The sequence below is a fragment of the Myotis yumanensis genome, unplaced genomic scaffold (genome assembly GCF_028538775.1).
Source record: "Myotis yumanensis isolate MYYU_CA2020_CCGP unplaced genomic scaffold, mMyoYum1.0.hap1 SCAF_2, whole genome shotgun sequence".
Taxonomy (NCBI): Eukaryota; Metazoa; Chordata; class Mammalia; order Chiroptera; family Vespertilionidae; genus Myotis; species Myotis yumanensis.
In genome coordinates, this window is record NW_027223753.1 from 47467106 (window position 1) to 47480755 (window position 13650).

A 13650-nucleotide genomic window follows, 5' to 3' on the forward strand; every position below is an offset into this window, starting at 1 on the left:
TAATTTGCCCCACTAGCTCCCTTGCTCCGCGTACCCTGAGCTCTGAGTGTTGTCCTCCCCACTCCCCTTTGTGCTGCGGAGCTTCTAGTACAGTATTCACGGCTGATGAAGAGCGAGTGACTGACACGTTCCAGGGACAGCGAATCGCAGCCGGCGCGGGCGGCAGGGGGAGGGTGCATAGTGGCAGACGGCCGCTGGGATTATGAATGGGGGCGGGAGGGGGCCCGACGAGTTTGGGGTTCAAACCAGGATTTTCGGCATCCGGCTTTGGATAGGCACGCAGGGCTGCGCGTAATCCTTCAGCTCTGGTGGGAAGAGAGATGCCCGAAGCTCCTGGCGGAGAGTGAGGGTTATTTTGCAAAACTCCCTCGGTATCCAGCCGGCGGAGTACTGCGGGGGTCGGCGAGGTAAGTGCAGGAGGAAAATAAGCGAGGGACTACGGGAGAGGCCGCCGGCAGCTGGGGACGGTGTGTCTGGCTCCTTAGAATTGACAGGTGGTGGCCTCCGCAGTTACAACCTACTCCACACAGGATCCAGTCCCTGCCCAGCCATCACATTGTCATTCCCGCACCGGGCTGAAGAGCGCAGCGCGGCGCACCTAGTGCTACCGGCGAGCCGTCTCTTCCGGGTGGGAGGGGGGGCGGGGGTCCAGAGAGAGGGTTTGGGGGGCCAGTGGAGGAGAGAAGAGCTCAGGGGAGCCTCGCGGCCGCCCGTACCGCCCAGGCCTGGGTCCTGGACGCCGGCGGGTCCGCGCGCCCACTCCGCAGCCACTTCCAGCTCGTGCGCCCCTTTCCGGGGCTCCTGGCCCCGCCTCGGCGGCTGCCCGCTCCCTCTCGCCCGCGGGACTGCACGCGAGCGGCGCCGCGGTCCTTCGGGCAGGCTCGGCGGCCCCCGGGAGCGCGAAGGCTCGCTCGCTTCGCACGGGCCAGCTGCGCCTGGCGGAGCCGCGGCCGGAGCCCGGGCGCCCGGAGCGCGGCGGCCAAGGCGGTGCACCCAGGCGCCTGGAACCGCAGGAGGAGGCTTCCGAGAGGGGAGCCGGAGGTAAGGGCTGCCCAGGAGGCAGCGGGTTTATTTCCCCCCCTTCTTCTACTTCATAGCACATCTGAGCCGAAATGGAGCGTGTAGGTGCTGCGGGGCTGGTGGGGGTCTAGGGGAGGATGGGGCCTCGCTAGGACTGTGGTCTTGACGGTGAGACGTCTTGGTCGCCTCTTGTAGTAAATCCGCCAACCGGCCCTTTCTCTTTGCCTCTTCTGTCTCTGTCTCTGTCCCTGCCTCTCCCCCGCCCCCTTTGCCTCTTGGTAAGTCCCTGGGAAGGAGCGAGAGCCCAGGGGGAATGGGGAAAGGCAGAGGGATTCGCTCAGGAGTGGGTGATGGATTGGCGCGGGCGCCCAGTGATTGACTGCGGGCTGCGGGCGCAGGAGGGAGCCTGGGGTATCCAGGAGTTTGCTGGGCTGCGGCCCCAGGATGGTCCTGCATGCCCGGTGGCTGGGGCTCCAGTGGGGTGCACCCAAGCCGGGGCATAAGGAAGGCTCTGCCAAGGAACTTTTGGGGAAGCTCAGTCTCATGTTTGGGGAGGGGTGCTGGAGTGTGTTCATGGCATGGCCCTTTCTAAACTACAAGTGCATGTGTGTGTGTGTGTGTGGGGGGGGGGGGTTCCCTTTTCCTTCCTCCTCCTCTTCCCTCCTCTTCCATCTTCCTGTTTTGCTTCCTTCTTCCCTTTTTTTACAGACCCCCTCCCCCCATGTGCCATACTTCAAACAAAATCCAAAACCACTGTAGTCAATAGCTTTAAAATAAGTATAAAGAGGAGAACACAGAGAAATAACTGAATTACAGTGTGGTTCATTTTTAAAAATATATTTTTAAATTGATTTCAGAGAGGAAAGGAGAGGGATAAAGAGATAGAAACATGAATGATAAGAGAGTATCATTGATCAACTGCCTCCTGCACACCCCCCACTGGGGATGGAGCCTGCAACCCCGGGGCAGGTGCCCTGACTGGGAATTGAACTATGAGCTCCTTGTTCATGGGTCAATGCTCAACCACTGAGCAGGGCCAGTGTGGTTCATTTTCAAGTCAAATATATCTACATAATAACATAATGTGTTATAGATAGTATAACATACATATAATACATAATATAGTATGTATATAAAATATATAGTATAGTATATATTATACTATATATAATATATGCACAAGCCTGGGGTAATTTTAATGAATACTTTGAGACTCTCACCTAATATTACATTACATTTATATTATGTTTACATCACACATATGTGATGCCACTAAACAGAAATGGTAAATCTATGTATCCTGTGTAGTAGATGTGTATGCTGTATAACTGTTCTATGAATCACATCCATCTTTTAAATTCAGAGGTTTTTGGCTACTTGAAAGCCCAGGGCTACACTGAAAGAATAAGAAACACATTAAATTTTTTGAAAATATAGATGCTGTTGTTTTCTTTAGTGGACCATCCACTTTCTTTTTACCAAAAGCTGGTTGTTATGGCAAAAAACACACAAAATTTGGGGACTTAAAAGTGAATTTGCTTAGGTCCGAGATGTAGGGAGGGGTCTGGAATTGATCTTTACATAAGTGACAAGAAGGTAGACAAATCCAATGGTTTAACTGCAGGTAACAAGAAATTCAGCTGCACCTCCCTCTGAGGATACCTCATTTCCCCTGATATCCCAAGAGAGAACCCTCTTAATGTCAATGTGTGTCTTCAGTGAAGCAATGATCTGTTCGACTCTTCAATCAGTACTGGTAGGACTTGACTAGTAACTGACTTTGTTATTTTTCTTCTTAAACAACAGAATGCCAATTACCAAAAAAAATTGTTTAATACACTGGAATTATTGAGATGGAATGATTGCTACTTTGAGGCTATTTATATTTTCATCATCTCACTATGCAAGGGTGGGCAAAAGTAATTTATAGTTGTGCGTATGTGAAACAGAGTTTATTATTGCATTTTATTTATTATTGTATTATTTATTTTATTACAACTGTAAATCTTCTGTGCCTACCTCTGTATTCCTTATTACAATTATGAGCTAAATGTTTTTTATAGTGTACCTACTTGTTTTTTTTTTCTCAGCTGATTTGTTTCTCAGCTGGACATATTTGCTAAGATGAATTATCTTAAATTTCTCTAGAGGGTAGCCATTTAGGCATGCTTGTTTCTTTTAAATAGAATTGGTTTTGACTTGAGTAAGAAATAAATCATGTATCGTTTTCTGTTCTTGGAATCCTTTGCCTGTCTAGAGACAGGTATTTAATAGTAATGGTATGCAGAAGTAAGGACTCATGCTTGATAAAAATATTACACACAAAAATGATATTGTGAACCAAAATGAAGATTTGAAATTGTGAAGGAATAGAGTCCCAGGTTGTTCTTAATATTTTGCTTGGCTTACTTTGATGAGGGAGCAAGAAGTACATGATGTAGCTTTGAGTCTGAAAGACTTGCAGGTTAGTAATTTGAATTTATCTTTTATTATCATGGAATAAAATTTCATTGCTCTTTCCATGGAAACTTGAGCTGCAGAATTTGGAAAAGGTGTGGGGTTGTTGTTGATCACAGGACAAATAGGTTCCTTTGAGCAGCTGGAGCTGCAGGCACCTTGCGGTAATACGGTAATACAGCAGACCCTATGACGTGTTTTTTGCTTCAGCTTCCTGGAGGCTGTCAGCAGACAATCTTGATGGATCAGTCCCTTGGAGGACTGCCTGAGTTGCCCCTTTGCTCCTTTACAGGGCAGCTCACATCCAATGGCTGATCCATGTGGGGCCATCTCAGCCCAACTCCAGTAACTCTGGAGGATCATTCTAGCTCTGGACCTCCCTGCGGGGCTTCCATTTCAGTTCCAGGTCTCCCTTTTCCCATTCCTGTGCCTTCCCCCATTTCCAGATTTAAGAGCAGGGCAGCCCTTAATAAAAATTCAGGCTCAACTCATCTCCAAGTCAGCTTCCCAGGGGAAGCCAACCTGTAAGGACACTTTCTCTCTGCACATTCATTTTATTAATTTTGGTCTTTTATCTTTGAAATTATAGTGCCACTTCTCCTTGGAGGACATTTCCATGTCCCTGCCCCTCTTCTGTCTCTCCTTGTTTTACCATTCTTCCTTTTATCGTACTTACAGTTTCTTTGGTCTTTTTTACATCCATTGATTTGATTGTGACATGTCCCATTTCTATTCTTCTAATAGCTATTTTTAAGTTTTTAACATTAATATTCTGTCTTAGATAATATTAATCAAATATATATTCTTCTCTTGAATAATCGTGTTGTAATTCTGATCATACTCTGTATTTCATAATTTTGTCCAGTGTTATAATTTCATCACATTTTTACATCTACTATGTAATTTTTATATAATTAGTTTTTTCTTTTTTTAAAATTGTTTTTACAGTCTATAATTATTTATTTATTTTTAAAGCATATTTTTATTTATTTCAGAGAGGAAAGGGTGAGGGAGAGAGAGGTAGAAACATCAATGATGAGAGAGAATCATTGATTGGCTGCCTCCTGCACAGCCCACATGGGGAATCGAGCCTGCAACCTGGGCATATGCCCTGACTGGAAATCAAACCATGACCTCCTGGTTCATAGGTCGACACTCAACCACTAAGCCATGCTGACTGGGCACAGTCTATACTTATTTAACTTCACCCACATTTCCTGTGACCACTGTTACTTATTGCACCCCTCTTTTTCCTTCTGGATTTAAATTCCTTCTTATGGAAGTACTTCTTTGATAAGCGTATACAAATGGTAACAGTCTCTTAAGATTTTTTTTAAAAAACTGTATTTCATCCTAATACTTTTGAATAACAGATTATTTTGGAGCAGAATTTTTAGTTGACAATTATTTTGCTCATTACTTTGGAGATACTGTCTTTCAGTATTATTGGTGATGAGAGCTTGTTTCTCGGTGGTTTTTAAGATTGCTCTTTGTTTTGCGTTCTGTAGTTTTACTGCTGCAAACCTAGTTTTACTGGGTTTGTTTTTACTTTTTCTTATTGGGATTTTTTATACTTCCTTAATCAGATAACCCCTGTATTTCTTAAATTATTAAAAATTTGTAGCATATTTCACCATATATTATCTTGCTTTCATTCTCTCTATTCTTTCCTCTGGGATTCTTATTATATATATGTTGGACCTTCTTGTTTTGCCTCTAGTGTCTATTACCTCTATATTATATTCAATTAGCAAATACTTTAAAATAGCATTTGGGTAATTACGCAGGCCTATTTTCCAGCTAATTCTTTTTTCATTGATGTCCTATCTATTGTTTAAATTGTACATTGAACTATGCTATGATTTATTTTTTATTTCTAGAAGTGCTATTTGATGCCTTTTCCTACTGCCTGTTCTTTTCCTCTAGTTTTTTAAAAATCCTTTTATTATGGATTCTATCCTTATTTTATCTCTTTAATAATTATACCTGAATTTATTTTATAGTTTAGATTGTTCTCTTATTTAAATTCTTCTGGGAGTTACTCATTCCAATGGTGGGGTCTGCTGGTTCTTCCAGAATTCTATATCCACTTTAATTAAACTGGGTCATTTCTTTATATGTTTTGTTATTTGGATTATGAGCTCCTCTTCAGTCAGGTTTTTGCTTTTGGTTTTTCTTTGTGGTAGTTGTATTTTCCCCACTTTTGTCCAGTGTTATAATTCCACCACATTTTTACACCTACTATGTAATTTTTATATAATTAGTGATATTTTGTTTGCTTCTGTAGAACATCCCAAGGGATTTGCTGGTCTAGAATAGGATTTAAAATTTTTTTAAATTAAGTTATACTTGAGATATAGTTTTAGGTATACAACATAATGATTCAATATTTCTATATATTGTGGAATGATCACTGCATTAAGTCCGGTTAACATCCATAGGATCAGCTTTTACATTAATTTCTTGTTGAAATTCCTAGACCATCTAAGTGATTAAATTCAAGCTGTATGTGTATCCTTTTAGGGACTCAATTCAAGGAATACTTTTATCCTTCTATCCAGAGCCCCAGGAAAAAGAGTCTTTCTTGCTACTTCTAAGTCAGGCTTCTAGTTCTTCTTAATAGTAAACTAAGGGGTCAAGTCTTCCGGGGTTCTCCTTATACAGAGGTTTCAGCTTTGATTATCTTCCTTTCATGGATCCCAAACCAAGTTACCTGTCCCAGAACACATGAAATCTCCAGTCTGTAGGCATTAATGTCTGTGTTTAAATTCTGTATCACTTTGGATTTCTGTATTACCAATTTATGTGCCTACTCTTCTGGTATTTGTTCCTTTTCTGTTCTAATATTTGCAGATTAACATTCTTTTTTCCCCCCAATCTTAACTATTTAACATATTTCAATTTTTCTGGTTTTCCTGTTTGAAGAAGAAGGGAGTGTGGTCCACATTAACTTGGCCTGCCACACTAGAGGAATAAGATATCTATCTGAGAATGTATACATTGAGAATTGCTTCTTTTCCGTTACTTTCTTCCCCTGCCCCAATATTCTCTCACTATTAAAACATAATTATATTAGTTCCCTTGTCTTTTTCCCTCCGTATGTGACATTAAGATTTGTATTGAGTTGAGGGCAGTTGTTATATAAAGTTTCTTACAGTCTGGATTTGTCTAACAGTTACATACTCAATTAAGTTCAGGTTAAATATTTTTAGCAAGAATACTACTTAGGTGAGGTGTATTTCCTATTGCATCATAGCAGGAGAGTCTTCTTGTCTCATTCCTGGTGACTAAATTAGATCACTAGAGAAAAGTAGTACCTACTAAATTTCTCCTTTTTTTTAAATAATTTTTTTTTTACTTTGTTGGTTAATAAATACTCTGTAAAGTGATATTTTGGGACTGTGTGAAAACCCCACTTTTCCACAATTTCACCCACTGGTTTCTTATTAACTTTTTTATTTTGAGATAATTGTAGATTTATATGCAGTTGTAAGAAATAATACAGAGATCATGTGTACCCTTCATTCAGTTTTTCCCAAAAGTCATATCTTGAAAACCTATAATATAATATCACAACCAGGAAATTGACATTGATACAATCTACAGATCTCATTCAGATTTTGTCAGTTTTATATTCATTTTTGTGTGTGTTGAGTTCTATGCAAGTTTATCACATGTGTAGGTTTGTGTATTTGCCACTACAATCAAGATACAGGATCATTTCATCATCTCAGGATCCCTTGTGCCTCCTCTTTTATAACTACACCCATCTACCTTCTCTCCCTGGGCTCATTTCTAACCCTTGAAAACCATCTTTATAATTTTTTCATTTAAAAAATGTTTCATAAATGGAATAATCCTATATAATAAAAGCCCAGCAACCAAATGACAGAATGACCAGAGTGACCGGTTGACCAGTTGCTATGACGCGCACTGACCACCAGGGGCAGACACTCAATGCGGGAGCTGTCCCTGGTGGTCAGTGCGCTCCCACAGTGGGAGCGCCGCTTGGCTGACTGGGGGTGAGTGGCGTTCCCACAGCTGGCCGATCCCCGCAGGCCATGCCCCCGACCAGTGCACAAATCCCGTGCACCGGGCCTCTAGTATATTATGTAACCTTTGAGATCCCCTCCACCAACTCACCATCATTCCCCAGAGATTCACCCAAGGTGTTGAATTAGTGTAAAAATTTTGCTCCTTTTTATTGCTCAGTATGGATATATTACAGATTGTTTAGGCATTTATCCACTGAAGGACACTTGGGTTGTTTCCAGTTTTTGGCTATTATGATTAAAGCTGCCATGCACATTTGTGTTTATATATAGATGTTTATATGGATGTAAGTTTTTATTTCTTGGGGTTAAATGCCCAAGAGTATGAGTGCCAGATCCTATGGTAATTGCATACTTAGTTTTATAAGAAATTGCTAAACATTTTCCCAGAGTGATTATACCATTATACATTCCCAGCAGTAATGTATGAGCGATCCAGTTTCTCTGCATTGTTAAAGTTGGTCATTTTACCATTTTTTTTCTCTTGGTTTCCTCTGTTTCTTATTCCTTTATTTCTCTTTTTTTGCCTTCCTGTGAGTTACTTGAACATTTTATAGGATTCCATCTTGATTTATTTCTAGTGTTTTAAGTATATCTCGGTATAGTTTTCTCAGTGGTTGCTCTATTTCCTCTTCCTTCTTTTAAAATGCTGTTGTTCCAAGTATAAGACAGTGTTATATATTTTGTGTCCATCACTGACTATGATTTAGACAATTCATGTTGGGAAGGAACATGTGGTTGACCATCCTTTCCTTTCAGCACTGGAAACATGTGCCACTTCCTTCAGGCTTCCATGCTTTCCGATGTGAAAATCATTGTTGGTTGAGTTGATGCTCCGGTCAAGGCACTGTGCCATTTCTCTTTGGCTGGTTTTAAGATAATTTTCTTTGCCTTTAGTTTTCTAGAAGTGTAAGATGATATATCTTGGTACAGATTTTTGTTTGTTTGTTTATTCTACTTGGGGTTTGATCAGCTTCTTGAATCTACTGGTTTGTGTTTTTCACCAAATCTGGGAGGTTTCCTGGCATCATTTCTTCAAATACTTTTAGCCTCACTGTCCTTCTCATCTCCTTCTGAACCTCTGATGATAGGAATGTTGGATCTTCTGTTATTGTCCCACAGGACCCCAAGCTTCTGTTCATCTTTTAAAAAGATTTTTTATCTATTTTGTCTCAGTTGTTCACATTGGAAAAATTCTACTGGTCTGTTCTCAAGTTCACAGATTCTAGCCACTGTCATCTCCACTATTGAGACCGTCCAGTGAGTATTTTATTTTGGTTTTTGTATTTTTTTGTTCTGTAAATGCCATTTGGTCCTTTTTAGAACTTACACATATTTTCTGATGGTTTTTTTCCCCCCTCATTTGTTTCTGGAGACTTTGAGTTAGTTTGTTGAAACAGTTTTATAATGGATGCTTTAAAATTCTTACCAGATAATTCTAATATCTGACTCGCTTCAGTGTTGGTGTCAGTTTATTATCTTTTCCCATTCAAGTTATGATTGAATCCTGGACATTTTGGCGACAGTGTTAGGAGGCTGGGTCCTATTTAAACCTTATACTTTCGCAGTCACCTTGTTTGGGTTTAGCACACAGATCCTGGATTACTTTTTGTGTATTGTGGTTTCAATGACAATTTAATTTCCAGAGGTTTTTGTGTTGCTATTTGAGTCTGCCTGGCTTGTCTGGTGCTTCCGGGGCTCCCACTGAACCCTGCTGATGCCAGTGTTGGGGGCGGAAGGAAGCTCAGGCCAGGCCCACGGCTGCTTCCAGGTGAGGGAAGGGACTTCTTGGCCTGCAGGGAAGGGATTTCTGGGCCTGGAGCTTGTAGTGGCAGGATTCCCCCTGCCAATGCTGTGAGGCCATCTGGTGTTATTGGCGGGACCTCAGTTAGACACAGGGGAGGAATCTATATCATCTACTGCTAGGTTGGGGGTTGGAGACTCTGGCCTGGGTCACCTGCTGTTGGGTAGGGAGTCATAAGGCAACCTACCGCTCCTTTATTCCTCCAGTCCAAGGTCACCAACCAGTCCACCTCTTTCTTTTCACCATTCAGACTCCCGCTTTGATTGCCTCTTGCATTATTTCTAGGGTTTATAGTTGTCCTAAATGGGGAGAGAGAGGCCCAAAAAGGTGAGTGTATGCCATCTTGGCTGAACTGGAAATATATGCTTTTTATTTATATTTTTTATTTTTATTTTTTAAAATACATTTTATTGATTTTTTACAGAGAGGAAGGGAGAAGGATAGAGAGTTAGAAACATCGATGAGAGAGAAACATCGCTCAGCTGCCTCCTGCACACCCCCTACTGGGGATGTGCCCGTAACTAAGGTACATGCCCTTGATCGGAATTGAACCTGGGACCCTTCAGTCTGCAGACTGACGCTCTATCCACTGAGCCAAACTGGTTAGGGCAATATATGCTTTTTAAAAACACTATAATTCCATTCCCTAGTCACATTCTCCATTAATATAGTTGAAAATACTAGTTTGTGCTTTCGAGTAATATGGGTTTGTTCTAGAAACATAGTCTAAACTTCAATTTAAAAAAACAATACATATCTTATTTATTTATTATTTTTTTAAAAAACATTTTTATTGATTTCAGAGCAGAAGAGAGGGAGAGAAAGATAGAAACATGAATCATGAGAGAGAATCATTGATCGGCTGCCTCCTGCATGCCCTACACTGGATCAAGCCTCACCCCAGGCATGTGCCCTGACTAGAAATTGAACCATGATCTCTGGTTCATAGGGCAACACTCAACCACTGAGTCACCCCGATGGGGCGATACATATCTGATTTAAATCAATCTTACTGTAATTGAATAAGTAAATGTTGAGTCACATCTTATCAATGGAATCTAAGACAAAAATCTATGTATGTGACATTTTCCCTATCAAACATTTTTTTCCAAGTTGTCGTAAAGCATTTGGAAAATATTAGTAGCTTTTATCTGTTGCCATATCTGAGAAATGCTAAAAATAATTCTTTATTAGATGGACATTTTAAACTGTAGAAAAAATAAATGACATTATTTGCACAAGCAGCTTGCTGATATTTTGAGTGGATTAAGGAAAAGATACCAGGATTCTGTGTTTGGCTTTCCTGGATTATACTATAGTGCTGATTCACAGAATTCTGGCATTTTTAGAACTGAAAGTGAAATCAGAGATCACCTATTTCAACCCTATTGTTTGATATTTAGGAAAACTAATACCTTAAAGGCCATAAAGCAGCCTAAGTTCCTTCAGTTCAAAAATATCAGGGCTGCCTGGCTGGCATGGCTCAGTGGTTGCGCGTCAACTCATGAACCAGGAGGTCACAGTTTGATTCTTGGTCAAGGCACATGCCCTGATTGCAGGCTTGATCTGGGGTAGGGTGTGTGCAGGAGGCAGCAGATCGATGATTCTCTTTCACCATTGGTGTTTCTATCTCTCTCCCTCTCCCTTCCTCTCTGAAGTCAATAAAAATATATTTAAAAAAATAATACCAGGGCTTTCTTATTCTGAATTCTTAGTATTGCATACTGTTATGTTGAACTTTCTTAAAAAATAAAAAATAACTTTATTTTTAGAAGACATTAAAATTTTATATTGAGGCATGATTTCTCAGTTCCCATTTCTATTGAAAAATATAAACAAACACTTTAACAAGTTGGGACAGCATGATGGTACTCTTTAAAAAAATAGGCATGTTTGAAAATATGATGAACATATGGGCCAGAAAAATAACCATCAATTCAAAAATGTGCCTACAATATTGGGGATTTATGAACTCCTAGGGATGGCCACTAAATACTGTTTCTGTGTTATTTGCACCATATGATGTCTGCAAATGGTCTCTGCTGGGGAAAGTAACGTAGGGATAATGCCTCTTCAAGAGGCGGACTCTCCCTTAGAGGCTTGTTTATTGCAGCAGCTGTCCTGGCACAGTGCATAGCTGTGCTGAGGAATTTGTTTTCCTGCAGGTTCTAGAGAGCCAGTAGGTGAGAAGGATCTAGCAGGGCCAGCTATGCCATGAAGTGGGTAAATAACAGTGCCTCAGCAGGTGTTAAAACAGATTGTGGGAAATAGAAACAGGCCACTCAGCCCACAATACTTGCTCACTCCTCCCCCGAACACACATAGACACACACCTCAAGATGCTTTTCATCTGTTCCTGTCTGCTGTCATCCTCTTGGAGAAATACTGCTCCTTGGAGATAATCCTCCCTTTCTCTAATAAGGCATCCCTCTTGGTGTTCATTTAAACCTAATTTCACCCACAAAATGGTAAGGGCTGAGAGAAGAAAGCTTATAGTGGCAGTTGATGTATTTAGTGGGAAATTTATGAGGGTAAGAGGAAAAACCATATCCATGTTTTTCTTACATTATGGATCAAAATAATTTAAGAGCACAGAATGGTAAATGTCTCTAAATCCAGAGATCAGGAAGTGAGACCAGTATTTGTTAAAGTAGTTGAAATTACTTTTAAGGAAGCTGCTGATACATACTTAAATGAAGTGCCTCTCTACTTTTCTATGACCAGTACAACTCCCTGGATGAGAGGTAAGACCCCGAAATGACTTGCAGAGTCATAATGTATACTAGAGTAAAAAACTCAATGCAGAAGAATGGGGAAAAAGAAATAATAGTTTGGTGTGTGTGTGCTTTTACATATTTTAAAAGATTGAAGGGACTTTTTTCAGCGTTACTCTTTTGTAATTGAATAATTGAGTACTGGGAATCAGAAGTTTTGAGTTTCAGTTCTGCTATGTCACTAAATGGGGAAACGATATTCCCTCTATAAGCCTTAGGGTATAAAATAAGACTTTGAATTATGGTAATCTCTGAGTCTTTGCAACATTCTGATTTGGTTAAACTTTTGATGAGTAGGTATTATTTGACACATTAGGGGAATTTTTTGATATATCTATGTAATTAAGTATTATTCATAAGAAAGCTCTCCAGGGAACTAATCTTTTAATTTGAAATTATTATAATACCTTGATATGGTTAGAAATTTTGCAATAGTTAGAGAGGTCATGATTGAATTAGGACTACTCATGTTGTATCTGGACACAACATAGCACAATTTGGGGAACAAATACTTTAATGCTGAGAGTGATAATGACAATGGTGATGATGCGAATGTGGTGGCACTAGAGTTAATTGGTGTGGAGGTGTAGTGATACTGCAGATTGCTCATAAGCATCTAGTCACCCCTTTCTCTTTTATCTTCCTCTGCTATACAAGTTGGAAGGCAAATCATTCTACTTTGCAGAAGCCGCCCTTGAAGCTGAGAGGGGCCCATGTTATAAAGATTAGGTGATTTATAGAGAATGCGTCCCTTCTTGAACCAGAAAAAGAAAGCTTCGCAAGGAGAAGGCTCTTGCCCTTGACCCTAACCCCTTCTTTATCAGTAGGGCATGTGAGCCAAGCCAGCTCAGCCAAGGGTTCACAAGCCTGAGTGAGGGCGGCGAATGGATGAGGAAATGACAGACTAAGAGAATAAGCTGGGTCTAGGTGGATCTTCCTGTGCCTGGCTGAGGCCACAGAGAGAGATCCAGAGGCAAGCTGAGCCTTTATTTTATAGCCAGAGGTAAACAAGGTAGTGGTCACCATAGTTACAGTGTTCTTGTGAGTTTTACTTGTTTTTGGCAGCACTTGCTGTACCTCCCACAGCCCATTAGCTACCCAGGTAAGATCTGGGGAGCATCATAAAGTCAAGCCTAATTATGCTAAGAGCACTGTGCCCTCTAAGCTGGGACTTGTTTGTGGCTTTGCCAACAGGTCAGTCTGAGACATCACCCTATAGCCGCGCCCTACAGACATGGATGCCCTGTTTGTGGTGAGTAGCCACCTTGCAAGCATGAGGGATAAAACCACACACTTAGGATGATGAAGCAGAAAAATATAAGTAGTTGGGATCCTTGATGACATCTTAGAGTAGATCTATCAGCTCTGCATTGCCTACCTTCAGTCTTGCTATTCCATGAGAAAAAAAAATAAAACCCGTTTCTTCCACTGGTTAGTAAGTTTTCTGTTACTCTCAGCCTAACATATTCACAACTGAATATGTAAAGTAACTGTTATGACTTCCCATTTTACCTTTTGAAGGATAAAATTAGTGTTTACAGAT

The 13650-nt window shown here is 40.9% G+C and overlaps 1 protein-coding gene across 2 annotated transcripts in view; it reads left to right on the forward strand.

Annotated features, from left to right (window-relative positions):
• Positions 1–334: 334 nt before the first annotated feature.
• The window catches only part of PDE4B (phosphodiesterase 4B), a 525239-nt gene continuing 511923 nt past the window's right edge, over positions 335–13650 (forward strand). Inside the window, exon 1 of one of the 2 annotated variants that reach the window (XM_070405299.1) lies at positions 335–407. The gene's annotated coding sequence lies outside the window, so the exon portion shown is untranslated. Of the gene's footprint in view, positions 408–998; positions 1042–13650 lie in introns of those variants that run through there. The other variant, XM_070405301.1, reaches the window with a different exon arrangement.